The sequence below is a fragment of the Gavialis gangeticus genome, unplaced genomic scaffold (assembly GCF_001723915.1).
Source record: "Gavialis gangeticus isolate Ggan-Ray unplaced genomic scaffold, GavGan_comp1, whole genome shotgun sequence".
Classification (NCBI taxonomy): domain Eukaryota; kingdom Metazoa; phylum Chordata; order Crocodylia; family Gavialidae; genus Gavialis; species Gavialis gangeticus.
In genome coordinates this window covers 76,853,711-76,868,802 of record NW_017729029.1, presented here as the reverse complement: position 1 = coordinate 76,868,802, position 15,092 = coordinate 76,853,711, and the positions used below count along the sequence as shown (strand labels likewise).

The following is a 15,092-nucleotide window of genomic DNA, read 5'->3' as shown; positions in this document are numbered from 1 at the left end:
AGAGGCATGTGTGCACAACTTTACAGATGTCCCTGAGTACAGACTAAAAATTCAGAGAGCAAGCAAAACCTGTTTAATGGGAGTGACTAGATGGGGCTTGTTTCTTGGCAGTGGTCTTGGGATTATCAAGAAAGCAGTTTGTCTCCATGATTGTTCACATATCCAGGTATAATTCGTGCAGCCTGTATAGGGAACAGAAAACCTGTCTCTCTCTATGCCGTCATAAAAAATTTGATGAGTCTCTATCTTTGACATTATCCGCATACCTATTCTTGTGCGACTTTGCACATACTGCATGGAATATCAGAAGCATAAGAAATTGCCACCCAGAATCCCTGCTTAGTTCTGATTTTAGCAGAAGCTTATGTTAACCTTTTACATAAAAAAAATCACATAATCTTACTTTTGCTTCATACTGTACCTACCACCCAAAGGTATAATAAACTACTTAAGCTATTTGTTTTATTGGATAAGAAAGATGAAAGAAAGAGCCTGTTATTTCTGTTTTAAACACTTGCAATTTGACTGAGTGGGCAGGGGGAGGCTCTCTATGGAACTAGCAAAGTGTGGCAACACCTAATTGACCATAAGCAGCACCTGTGCCTCAGTAAGTTTGCCATTTATATCAAAATGATAAGAGAAACCTACCTTATTTATGGAATAGATGCAAACAGGGCAACCATCCATATACCCAGAATAGAATGAGACCACATATTCTGCTCTCTAAAAGCTAACTCTGAGCAGCGATTTCAAATAAAAGTACAGAAAACACTCTAATCACACATTCTGAATTCAATACAACATTAAAAGCCCACAGGTCATGTTTGTATGATGTGGTTAACATAAAACTAAGAGCTTACTGCAATCAAAATAAAATATTCCTCACTGGCTCTACTTCAATAATTGACCTAGCCTAGGGTTATTTTAAAGCACTTTAAATGCATCATTAATCCATGGTATTCCAAAACAACTTTACTAATATTCTGCAATAAATTACAGTGGAGGTAAGGTGGCTCTGAGCTGTGCACATAGAAAAAAAATCAGAAAATGATGGTAAAAAAACAAATGAAAGAAATGTGAAAAGGGGAAGTCATGGAAAGCAAGTTAACAACAGGACTTTGGGAATATATTGTATTGGCAAGAAGGAAGGGGAGGGAACAATGTATCCCTACTCCTGAGAGTGCTTTTCCTCCACTTCCCTATGCCTGAGTATCTCTCTGTGCATTCTTCCTTGTCACTCTGATCCCAGCACTCTCACTTCAACAGCAACTTCCCTTTCTCACCTCTCTGTATCACTAAAAAGAGCAGCTTGTCTTTACCAAAGGGCAGGTCAGTAAATTGGAGGTCAGTCTGGAACCTGAAAAGGGTAACTAAGCAGAAGAGAAGATCAAAGTCGATTGATTTTATTAGAGCATTCACACCAGGAAGACAGCAGGCTTGGCAGACAAGGTCTTTCCAGCCTTTACATCATGACCAAAGCCAGAGCCTGGCTTCATGACTGAAGCAGAGAAATAAACAGAAATGTGTACATCCCAATAGTAGAGAGAACTCAGTAACAGAGTGAAGCTATAAGCGAAGTGATATGGATGACTGAGAAGAGCCAACAGGTCTTCTAGGGATGATTAGGCTCTTCACAGAATATGCTAACACTGGAAGATAGCAAAAGGCTTAATTAATGGCAAAGACCCATAAGCATAGTGAACAATCCAGACAAGTCTCCAAAGTAACCCAAGTAAAGTGGAAGCCTGTGCAAAAGGTGCATAAACAAATATTTCCAAGCAGCAACCATATTTTCCTATGTATTTGTACAAAGCAATCCACAGGAATTCCTTTCTCATAGGAATTTTGGGTGCTTACCGTTTCAGTTCATATAAGGACCGTGTTACACCTTGCACTGTGAGCCATACAAATGTTGATCAGTGTTAGTGCTAGCTCAAGTTTGGAGCAGTCACCCTTCAGGCCAGCAGGGGCCAGGAGGGTGGGATTCTTTCAGCTGTCCAACCATTCTGGGATTCCCCACTACCCCCTGCCCCCTGGGGCTTCCTGGCTACCCACTTTTGCCTTCATCCCCACTTTAAGTATCTGTGAAGTATCCAAGATAACACAATCCAAGTTAATTAAGTTAGCCATTTATTCCAGGAACAAACCTCCAGGTTTTGACTGGGATCAATAAAACCAACTCAACATGGTCTCTTTTACCAAGAGCTTATTTGACTAATAGATCTAAAAAAAGTTGACAACAGAAAGCTTCAGTCTGATTTTTCAATCCAATATGATTTGACTTCACTTGCATGAGTTGTTATGCAAGTGTTGCTATTGTGTAAGAAAAAGAAATACCCCACATACCTGTCCAAGGAGGCCACATCCAGACAAAGAGGCATGCGGTTTGTGATGCCACAAAAAAAGCACTGGGAAAAAAAGGCAGCACAGAGCATGCTACAATAGCATGTGCCAGAACAAAGAGAGGCTTGGTCCTCTGGTGAGATGCTCTGGCTGCCAGCCAGAAAGGCTCTAAGCTCCATTTGTGGAGCATAGAGCATGCTGGAAGCTAGGAGGAGCTGGGCAAGGGCAGTTGGCCCACTGTAGGACAATTTGTCCCACAACAAAGTGCACATGCCAGGGTGTGCACTGAGGCACAAAGTAGAGGCACAAATTTGCAAGCACATGTCCCTGATCATCTGGATACAACCAGAGATTACAGTGCATCCAGGATAAAGTAAAATACTGTGTTAGAGGCTGATCTCCTGCATCCAGTTATTGTTGCTTACCATTCCTGATCTAGTGGCAGGTTACTACTTAGCACAATGTCATCTCACCCTCTCCAAATGCCAATAGCTTTTCCTTATTACTTTTGGCTAAGGTATCTGTTATGTTTTTTGATCCTCTGAGGAAATACTTTTTTGTCTCACTTCCTCACATCGGAACAGAAATCTGTCTCAGTCTCTCCTTTGGCAAACTGGATACACACTCTATAGGTTTAGGTTGCACTTTGTGCCTCACCATTTCTACCTCTTGTTTGTGGTAGTTAATTTGGCGAGAATCAGCCTTAGTTTTGCACATTTCACTGTTGTGAGGTAGCTCGCTAGGTAATATTTCGGGACAGTGAACTATAGCAGGCTGGCTTGCAGCTATGAGATTCATTTTTCCCAATGACTTCTCCAGTGATGATGTGGCATTTCAAACATCTTGTAGTTTTGACTATTTGTTCTGCAGCGTTTGGATTTGTGGAGGCTGGCAAGTGATGATATACAAGAGTGGGTTGTGTTTTCATTTGATGGAAAAAGCATTCATCATTTCGCCTGAAGTGGTTCTGTATTTCAAAATTATTTTCTACATGTTACTTACCACAGGATGTTGGTCTGGTATTGGTCTCTCACTGTTTCAGACAGGGTTCCTGTATACATAACATATGTTTGCAAAATCACAGATGATGGGGCTTTATTGGTATCTTATTCCAGTTGGTTTTATCAGGTATTCATGTTGGATAGTTATTTCATTTTCATGTATGAAAATAGCAATTCTGGGAGTACTTTTACTAGGGGGTGTAACTATCTAGTGGGAATGGCAAGGGGGAAGGGGAAAGGTGGATAACCTCAAGGATTTTTCTTGACATGCTCTGATGGACCAAGAAACAAAATAAAATTTGAGCATAATATGTTGGAGCTTCTTGATGTCTTTTGTGGAGAAAATTCTCTACTACTGAACATCTGTTGGCAAAATATGCCTGATAATTTCATTTTTTTTTACCCTACGGATGTCCTTATTCTGCAGCTGGGCCTACCTACCTACTATTCTAAACAAAATTAATTTTGTATGCAATGCAGGCTATCAAAATATTCTTGTATCTTTATGATGCTTTCACAGGGTGCTTTTGTAGATTTTAAATAATTTTGGAGATCATGCAAAGAACTCTTTATATTCCTTCAGCTTTTCTATGCTTTGAGATTATTTTAGTATTTCAGTAGAATATATATATTTTTTTTACTTAATGTCATAAAAGTTCTGGATTTACATTTTTATATTGATGTTATAATTGCAAAATTTGACCAGCCTTTTGACTGTCACTTTAGTTGATATTGAAGCATTCTGGATAAATAGCATCCATTTAAGCTTGTCATTCATTATATATTCACTATATACGGATAGTCATTTATCAGAGCCTGGAAAATAGCAATATATTTCTTGTAGGGTGGCATTACTGTGCATTGTTCATCCATGATCCATGCTAATGTGCAATAATCATTTTTAGAAGGGTAACCTAAAATGTTATATTTGGTTATCATATGAACCAAATATAATAAATTTTCACAGCATTCAAATTAAAAACCCAAACAATAATTAATAGACTGCAATGTGATTCTCTATATATAGAGTCTGGTACTTCATGAGGTATAAGATAGAAGATTCTCCTTCTCCCAGCAACCTGACCAGTCCGTATTTAGTTTCTGTTAGAAATTATTATCGTATTCATAAATTACCATAAATATGGTTAATAAATCAACATTCATGTTAGGTTATGGCTTAAACATATACCCTATCCTGGAAGAATATAAAAAAGCTGACCCGCTAAAGAATGGCACCAGCTGCAGGTCCCTGAATGGTTGTGCAGAAGAGAGTAGCAGGATTTTTCCGAAGAGAAAGCTCAGATATGCAAGAGACAGGACTATCTCTGAAACCAGTGCAGCCATGAAACAAATTCCCACATCAGCTAAGGTCTATTATAATACTTCCATGTATACATTTCTTTGATAATGCCTTATTTAATCTAAATGTATAACAGCAGCATTCAAAGAACACACACACACACCACATACACACACCCCAAACATTCTCTGCTAAAGTACACACACCAGAAATCCTCTACCAAAACTTTACATTGCACAGAGTTTTTATTTTTTGGAGATGATGACAAAAAATAATGTGCGACAGAAGTTGATCACATCCTCTAATGCATTAGTGGAAGATGCGCTCTTTTTACAGCAAGCACATTTACTAAATAATCTGTTATTGGTGTTCCGTTTGCCTGTTTATGAACTGCTCATGATTAAGTTCTGTTTGCCTAATTTCACTATATAGTTTATGTGAAGGTCTGCTTACTTTCTATAATACAGGGGCGGGCAATTATTTTGGGCAGAGGGCCACTTACTGAGTTTTCGCAAGCCATTGAGGGCCGTATGATAGGCAGCCCAGGGCAGATTAATATTAATTTTCTAATATTTTTTAGGGGCCCTGCAAGCCGCATTTTGCCCACACCTGATATAATATGATCATGCATTGTTGAAAGATCTGCCCTCTTCCACAACAAAGATGGCTATTAATTTGTGTACCCATTATAGTGACAGGATGGACAAGAACCTACATAAAATTCAAATCATCCTCATCTCATATATCCTGCCCATTTTGAGAACGTTAGCATCAACCACCAAAAACATTAGCGTCAACCACCATTTTAATATTAGTATCAACTACCAGTACAGTGTCTGCACTCTCTAGCCACATGGTCATTAGAGCCAGGCAAGGTGGACAAAATCACAGCTTTTTCCCTATCCTGTATTACCATGGAGGGCCAGTCAAAGTATGTCTATGGTTTTTAATACCCATATTCTTTGTAAGAGAGGACACAGATTGGAGGAGTGGGGAGGAAGAGAGGATAGCAGAACAGCAACTGTCTGAGGCTGTACAAAAGCCAAAAAGTCCATTTCACATAAACATTAACCACAAAAGCCTACAGCCAGATGTTGGGGTGCCCTGTACTTTAAGTTAGGCTGACAGATCCAGATTTAGGCACTTCAATAAGTGTCTGGAGTTAAAAGTGCTAGTCATCATCATAAACACTGATGTCTTGAACAAATTCTAGCTAACTGTAGTCTAACTAAATTCCTCTTGAATATTCCACATTCTAACTTAAATAGTTATGTGGTATAGATACAGGTTATTAGAAGGTCGGTCTACTTTAGCAAAGAAGTGGCTGCTTTTCAGTGGCTGCCGAAGGAATGTTTAAATTGGTCCAGATTCTCTGATTCGCACAAGTGAACGTGCACTGCAAAAGCAGTACGATGGGTCTTCAGGAGCACAGTGAAATAGATAGCCGTATTAGTCTGAAGTCAAGCAAAAGGCAGGGTAGATTTGCACCATATAGACTAAATCAGAGATGCCTGGCATAAGCTTTTGTAAGCCACAGGTTTGCTTCATCACATGTTGAAAAAAAAATTACCCAGTTCAACTGCTACTGATTTAGTCTTTAAAAGCAACCAGACAGCAAGTGAGGAATCCCCTTATACACAAAAACCTCCCAATGGCATAAATCTGGTGGAGATGGCCATCTCACATACCACCTACTCATTCATCTTTGTTGTAAGAAAGAATAGAGGCCTTCCCAAGGGCATTCCAGAAGTAGTTTTAACACTGGGACCAGATAAAGCTCTGAATCACAGTATTGTTTCACACTTAAATTCACAAACACACAAACCCACACCCCTCTGACCTGTTCTAGTTTTATGCAGAGTTCAGATTCTGTGCACTTCTGTACCTGGGCCAAAAACCAGTCCCACCAACCAGTTCAGATTCTTTTCTAAGAAATGTTTTGGATTTTTTTCTAGGAAAAAAAAAGTCTAAAACAGAGGGTTGGGGGAAGAATGTAATGTGCTGTGTAATAGACACACAAGCTAAAAAGGGACTGAAGCCAGAATGCAGAAAGCAGTCATTTTTCATCCTCTAAGTCGTACTCTATTTAGTAACATCACTTTGAATTGATAGGTATTGAATTCACCACAGGAGGGCTCTCTCTGGTATAGAGAATGCAATAGAAACATGCTGTTAATTGCCACAAATCAATGTTTTATTTTAAAAAGTAGTAAAGGGTCTAACATTTTAAAATGATGCTTTCTCAGCCCACAGACATTAGCAACTTAGTTGAAAAGTAAAAAGTGTTAACTACTAATATTGCACTGACATTCACTCAAGTAAAAATATCCAACATGTAGCACTATACTATTTAATCTCTACATTGTGGCTGTGTGGCAAGGTGGGTCAACTGGATCCACAGTGGTCTAGTGTACATTCAAGTGATTAAAAATTGTTGATACAATTTTAGCTGATGGAACAGGTGTGGAATTTTAAAATATGGGTTTACTAAAGAAACATAAAAAGGAAATTACCTAAGGCCATGTGTAGACAGAACAAGGGGCATATGTGCACAACACTTTGAAGTGGGTTAAATGCTTTTGCACCATTTTAATGTTGTAGGTGTTTGCATGTGTCAGCAGTGTATTGCACAGTAATTCCAGCTGCTGTAGCAAATCCGGCAGCATAATGCATCTTAAATGACTTGGGGCGCAGCAACCTAAAACTCCTCCAAGGAATTTTAGTTTGCTGCCCTACAGCCACAGAGCAAAGCACCGGCCTCCATGCTACTCAGGGGCACTGCAGGAAGCCCATGTAGGCAACCTGGCAGCAGCCCAGGAAGGCAGGCTCCACCCAAGAAAAGTGTCAAACCTGATCTTTTTTTATTTTTTCCCCTGCCTGCCTGCCTGAGCTGTGTGGGGGCCTGGTGCTATCCTCCATGGCTCTGGTGCCCACCAGGACCACCCAAGCTGGGTGCCTGTGGGTGGGTGCCACTTATGGGGAGCCACTGCTGTTGGAAAATCTTATTACATCATAGACCTTTGGAGATGATGTGGATCAATCTAATATGACCTAACCTAGATTAATTTAACACCACAAAATATTCACACAAATCTCCAACATGGAATCATTTGTAAAATTCCATATGGCTCTTTAGGGCTAGGGCTAAGGGTGAGTTATTGCCAGGCATTAAAAATTCACAAATTCCAAAGATTTGAAGGGGGATTGATGGTAGGAGTCAAAAACTGGGAGACCTGCCCTCCACCTAACTTGAGGCACGTCACACAACCTCTCTGTGCCTTCTTCCTCAGCTGTAAATTGGGGATAACAGTTTTCCATCTCACTTCAGAGTATGATAACAGAAATAACAGGAATAACACAGTGAAAAGGGTGAGCTAAATAATGTGTCTACTTATTAGAACTGGAAAAACAATCATAGTCCAATATTCTGCCAAATGCTGCCAAAAGCTTTAAGCAAGCAAATGGCTGAATAGTTTTTCATGCTAGGAGTGGTGGGGAGCAAAACTTTTGCTATAAGTGGATGTAGAAACCAATCACCAACTTGAGCATGCCAAGTAAAAGTGGCATGTGCTAACCATACTTCCTCTATGCTAAACACAAATATCAAATGGCTCTTTTTATGTTTTCTATGGACCACAAAGATAGGGATAAGTGACCTTTTCACTCAGATTGTTGGTTCAGGTGCAGCCAGAAATATTTTGTAGAACTCGTATAAAACTTGTTTCTTTTGTGGTAATCATTATATAATGATTTTCCTCTGGGTTAACAATAGTACCCACTATTAAAAAGAACAGAAAATAAAAATGAAGTTATTGTTGAAAATCTGGACATTTAGGGGAATCTCAGCAATTTTTCTATAGGTGAGTGGAAAATATCCTCTTCTTGCATAATCTCCATACAGGCCACCAGCTACTGAATTACCATGTTTTAAACGGAAGTCAGACAAAAATCAAAAGCAGTTTGGGGAAAGGGAACTGAAGACTCATCTGCAAACAGTTACACTGTTTAACTAAACACACAATTTTAAACTAATTTATTAAATCCAGGGCAAATGTGTGCATGAGCACTCTTGAATTCATTTAAATCTACTGTTACAGCATGAAAGGAACAGGCCACATATTTTCTGGATGACTAAGGCTGAAAAAACTGTCCAGCAGATAACAGAACTAGCCTTGGGCTTCAGACACCCAGGTGCTGCTCTACCACAGATTTCCTGTGTAACCTTTGACAAAGTACTTGCGGCCAAATCCACAGAGGCTTTTAGGGAAACTAGTGGGAGTTATCCATTTAAGTACCTTGGTGCATCTGGTTTCTCAATACCTCCAGTGCAAACCTATAGTTCTACTCCTCAGGGGCACTGCAAGGAAAAATGTAAGGTAACTGTGATGTGCTTAGGTATTTCATTCATTTAAGTACCATGGACAGATATATGTGTTTATCTTGCCTTAAGTTAAACTTACATTACCAGTTTTAAGCCAAAATAAATGCATCTCCTCTGGACTCTGCACCAGTTGAATTAAACTCCTAGTGTTACCTAAGGAAATAGAATGGCTGTGAGAACTGACTCCTCAAACAATCTGTGCCAATCCATCTCCCTTGCCTGTTTTATTCATGACAAAACAAAGCTAACTACTGCACTGGTAGGCAAAGGGAGCATGCCATGTCTACGCAGGATTTCTGATATTCTGTGTTTTTGGGAACAGAAGAACATAGTGGATGACACATTGAAGATGAACCACTACAGCATCAGAGAACTGAAGTATTCATCTCTAGAACATGGGGAAGCCAGGCAACAGCAGGATAGAAAGGTGGGCAGATTTAGTAAAGGGTGGTGCAGATGGTGTGACTCAGGGGTTGGCCAGATTTTTAGGCAGAGTGCCAAAAAACCCCAAAACCTTGACTTGTAAGATGTTGGCACACTTGTAAGATGTTGGCAAGATGTTGGTATGCTGGTAAGATGTTGGCAAGATGAAGGGCAGATGACAGGGAAGGCATGAGAAGCCTGATTGTTGTTGTGACAGTGCAGCCTTGGCATCTTCCCCACCATCTGTCCTGAGTCGTTCACACACTTGCCACCAGCAAGGACCCAAGCTGGGGCTCCACAGACCCTGGTGCAGTTGCTTGCAGTTTTCCCACCACCTGCTGCAAGCAGCCTGGGCTCCATGGCTAGTAGCAGGGGTCTGCCCAGAGCCCAGGCTGGCTGTGGCATGCCAACCAAAAGGCTCCATATACCATGCTCTGGCATGCATGATGGGGATTCCTGACCCCTGGTGTGCCACATCATCACATGTAATGCAATACTAGGTTTTCTCCTATTAAAGGGAACCAAGTTGATTTATTAATATGCTAGGGGATAGCGCTATATTATTCAATTTAATATCACTATTGGGGGCTAACTATTGCAATGTCCGCTAATTTGCTAGATTATATATAAAGTTAAAAAACCCAACAAAGTAGGCAAAAAATAGTGGAGATAAGCCAAACATAGTATCATTAGTCCTCTAGTCCTTATAGTTAAATGTACATCTCTTATTCAGATTTATAAAATAAAATCTAGCCTTCTTGACTGTGGCTCCAATACTTCACCATCAGTCATTTCTATACCCAAGTAAATATTATGGTTAAGAAAACCCTTAGATTTTTTGTCAGAGCTAAAAACAGCCTGCAGGGCTGTGAAATAGAGGGAAAAGATTACTGGAATGGGTAACAGAAAAATTGCAGAAGAAAGGATAGTCTGAAGAGTGGAACATCAGGACCATTCAAAAAGATAAAAGGTCCTTAACACCTGTGGAAGGGAGAGAAATTAAGAGGAATCAAGCAGATGATAATAAGCCATGAAGTCAACTGACTCTCTCAGCACTGCATGAATAGAAATGCAGCTGCCCCTTCCAGGGAGTTGGTTTTAAAGTTTGGGTGGGGCAGGAATCGAAGAGATAACTGCACCACTGCACCCCCCAATACCCTCCCCATCCACCTATGTCTGTGCAACAGAAAGGGGCTAATAACTAGGGTGACAAAGAAGGCTTTTAGAAAACATCAGCAAGGCAATGGTTTTGTTTTACTTTGTTCCCATAATAGTTCAGCCAGTCCTTACACCCTCATACCTCCCCCCCAATCAAAAATATAATCTCAGTGATTTTCACCAGCCACAAGTATTTGGAAGGAATTTCATATCCTTGGAAATAAAAGGAGCTTCAGGAAATGTGTTCTATCGTATGGAAAACATGTTCCTGTATTAAAGAACAGCTGTATAGAATAGGCTTGGATAAACTGTTCTGTACCTGCACATGGTGTTACACGGATATCAGACAAACTAACAAGCTCTGTACTAGGACTACATCCTAGTGGCTGCAAAACTAAGCAGCAATCAGCACTACAACAGGGAAAGAGAACTGAAATTGGAAAGCACATCAGTACAACTTAATAACCCAACTCCCTGCCAGAAATGATCAGACACGACACTTAAAATCATATATATGAACATTTCACTGACAATAAATAATATGAATGGAAGGAAACACTTCGAAAAAATAAAACCAAACATAAAAATTGCACACAGAACTCAAACACACCATGGTATCTTAGTGAATTTACAAGGCCATTAAAAAAACAGAGTGAGGCACATACTGTATTAAATTCACCTTGTTTCCATAACACAGAGCCAAACTTAGTAAATAAAAAAAAACAAAGTTTTACTCTGAATTTTATAGTGTTAGTTGCTGACAAACAAAACTTTTAAACTGAGTTGAATGTTCTTTTGTGTTGTTACAGGTCATTTTAGAACCCTTAATCTGTACCATTGTGCCCTTGGAATCTCTGCTTCAGTTCTGTAATAAACCAAAGGTAAATGTTTATTTGCAAGGGGTGAAGATAAAGCTACCAGAAACATAAGTAATTCCTTTAGGAAAATATAGTTAAGCAGAGGTAAAAATTGTATGGAATATTCAAGGGCCAGGCAATTCATTTAATATGAGTGTATAATGACCTAAGTGATAATTTTCTGCATCAACATAGCCTGTACCATACCTGCACCCAGACTTTGGGTTTTCCCTTTATGAAAAAGTCTTTGTAGTTATAATATGTAGACAAGATATGAGCCGAGTCAATTTAAATGATTTAAATTTTAAAATGACCTGCTGCAATTCTATTTTTAAGAATTGTATAAATCATCACATTTCCTCATTACATTATCTAGCTGTTGAAGTACAGCTATTCTAACACTTGTAACCACACCTTTGAACAGGGACACTTTCCTACATGCTGATAAAAATAGATCCCTAATTTAACCCATGCAGCCTGTTTTGAATAGCTGCAGTTTAGTGCCATCATGTCAATGACTAGCTCAGCCTCTCTCATTTCTTACCCCCTATTCACTAACAAGCAGATTAATGTGGTAATAATAGCTGACAGAACATTCACTCAGCAGTTAAGTTTGAGGACGTCTTCTTTAAAAAATACACCGGTAAATTTAATTTTTATAGAGCATATAGTCAAAATGTCATAAAACTACACCATACCCTCCAGTGAAGAATAGCTGATGCTTATTCCACATAATAATGTTAGTCTAATTGTCATAAAATAAGATGACATCTCTATAACTAGTAGTGCCAGTGTCAAAATACTGTTGGACACATGTTTTATTCATGACAGAAAGAATCACTCTTGATTCTGTCAATTGCTGGCAGACTACTTTTAAATCATCATAACTCTCTCCCCTGCTCTCCCTCGCTAGCTATGACCATATTATATAGTAACAATGCACTTGAGTACCTATCATACAGATTAATTTTTCTAGCTATCCATGTTTTGCTCTAACATCACAACTCAGATAACAAATTCCAGCTGACTTTTTAAATATATACTTAATTAGGCTTAAAATTGACTTGCAGAACACATAAGAAATGCTGATCACTTTAGTTTAGAAATGTACTTTCTTTTTCCATTGGAATTCTAGCAGTCATTCTTTCTGTGTAACTTAATGAAAATGGTTCAATGAATTTTGACACTACTTGTTAATAGTCTCGTCCGACATTACATTTTTCCTTATTGTTTTCTATTGGAAGTAACTGGCATTTTTTAGTTGAAAAATTATTTGTATACATACATACGCTTACTGCTTTTATGTATTTTTGGGTTAAAAAGCACCTTGTCATGATTTCATGACATCAACTGAAAGGTACCTGTGCTGTATTTACATTAGTCACCCTCACCTCAACCTGCTGCCCCCATTGGCTACAATGTTTTCACCAAGAGCCTTAATTTTGGCAGTGATGTTAGATTTAAACTACAGGCAGTTGAATGGATAGATAGTTTTTGCAAAGCAAAAGTTAAAGTTAAAAGTTTCCTTGACAATTGTTACTGCTTTTGCCATTAGCTGCAGTCATGCTGCTGCTAAATTAGCATATGGAAAAATAATTAATTTAAATGTTGCTAAGATCTTATTGGTAAGATCTCAGCTCTTCATATATGTTCCATTAAGCAATCTTAAGAGTTCTAGGGCTTGTTTCTTTAGCATCCCTGGCCTGTTGCTTTTTTTTGGTTTGTTTTTTTCCTTTGCTTTTCCTTTTTTTTCTTGCTTACACATGCTGTTCTATTTCTATTGCAAAAAATAGAGATTCTCTCTTATTTCTAGCCACAATTATTTAGAAAAAGCAACTCTCCCCATATATCAAACACAGAAAAGTGGAACTCACGTAGAACACCTTACCTTCCATAGACTACCACGTGAGGAAGAAGTTGAAAAGACTAATATTGGTGATATATAACTTACCGTTGTGATAGGCACCAATTAACATGTTTTCTTTACTAAGGAAAAAGTTATTCTGCCCCTCAAATCTGAGATCCAATCCATTTAAAAATAACTTGGGAAAATAAAGTAGAAGAGCACTGACCTTTCATTATACATGACCTTTTCATTCAGAGCATTTCAGAACCATTCTTAACATGTACCACAATCTGAAGAACAAACTTCAATCATGCAAAAGCTGTTTGATTATTATTAATTTATGTCATTGTTCAGTTGAACTGAGTGACTTAATACCTTCCATACGTGGAAAGTGCATTATATACATGGGTGATGACCCTTGAAATTAAGAATATGAATACACAAAGATGATACATGAGGCTGTCTAATAAACTCTGATATCAAGGCTGTGCAAGTAGTAAACAACCAAAAAGATCAAACAACACGATAATTTTTTACTAACTACCTATAAAATATTTATATAATGTTTAAAAATATGCAGAAGATAACACAGCAGGGGAACAGCAATGTTTTGCAAAACACATAAAATGTTTTGGTTTTATTACTAGCAGGGCTTTAATATGTCGCATTATAACAACTCTCTAAAAATATACTTAATTTAATGCACATCCTATTGAGATTTATGAGTAATACATAAACCTAATGAGTTGAATAATTATTAAGAAAAACAGGTTATGTCAACTGCTGTTAATAATAGATGATGATGAAGGGGACCACAAACTGGAAATATGTGTGCGCACACTGTGGAATCAAACCGGCAGAGTGGTCTAGGTTTACAATGGCCATAATTGTACCAGGTCATATTAGCAATGTCCAGAAGACACGTGATAACTGCCAGTCATTTCTTCAAGTTTCTAGAGGAAAAGGTGAAATTACTTCCTAACAGTAAAAGAGCAAACTTCTGTTAAGTTAACTGGTTGGAGGATGATGGGCAGCTTTTAATGGATACTGTGCCATATCCGCTTTTAGAAAGTGCCACAGATTGCAGGAAGGAGAGATCAAAGTTCTGGGCACAACTGCACTTTTCCTCCCCTCCTTCCCCCTTGAACATTCAAGACTTCAGAGACCAAACCTAGCCCTGATAGTACAGCGTGCCCGATCCCAGACCTCCAGAAGATCATACTATGCCTACAGGTGATTTCCTGAGAAACCAATTAATTTGTAATACACAAACTTTCTCCTTTCAGCAGTGCATGCTTTCCTGTCCTCCGCTTCGCATCCTTGCTACCACTGACAGACCCCAGACATCTTCCTAAACTATTACGTAGTTGTAGCCCTGCAACCAAGCTAAAGTTAAAAGAACGTGTCAGCATCACTGTTCTGTGCATATATATATATTTTTAAACTATCATTCATTAAAGATTAGATATTAAATATGATAACAGATATCATAATAAAAGATATTATATAATAGTGTACATATTATATATACTATACGTTGTATATATTAAAGTATATGCACTCATATATATTATAAATTATGTTTGTTATACATACTATATAAATGATATATAGTATATATTATGATCTAGCATGTATAATGTATATCATTTAGAATATTAATGAAATTATACAGTATGTATGCAATATTTTAAATTACATACATTATACATGCTAGATCCTATTATATACATACTACATAATCACAGGTAATATAAATATGATGTAGTATGTATATTACATA

General features: G+C 38.2%; 1 protein-coding gene across 1 annotated transcript in view; it reads right to left on the bottom strand.

Moving 5' to 3' along the window:
* The window catches only part of GALNTL6 (polypeptide N-acetylgalactosaminyltransferase-like 6), a 1,239,844-nt gene that overhangs the window by 1,223,921 nt on the left and 831 nt on the right, over positions 1 to 15,092 (bottom strand). The window lies entirely within an intron of this gene.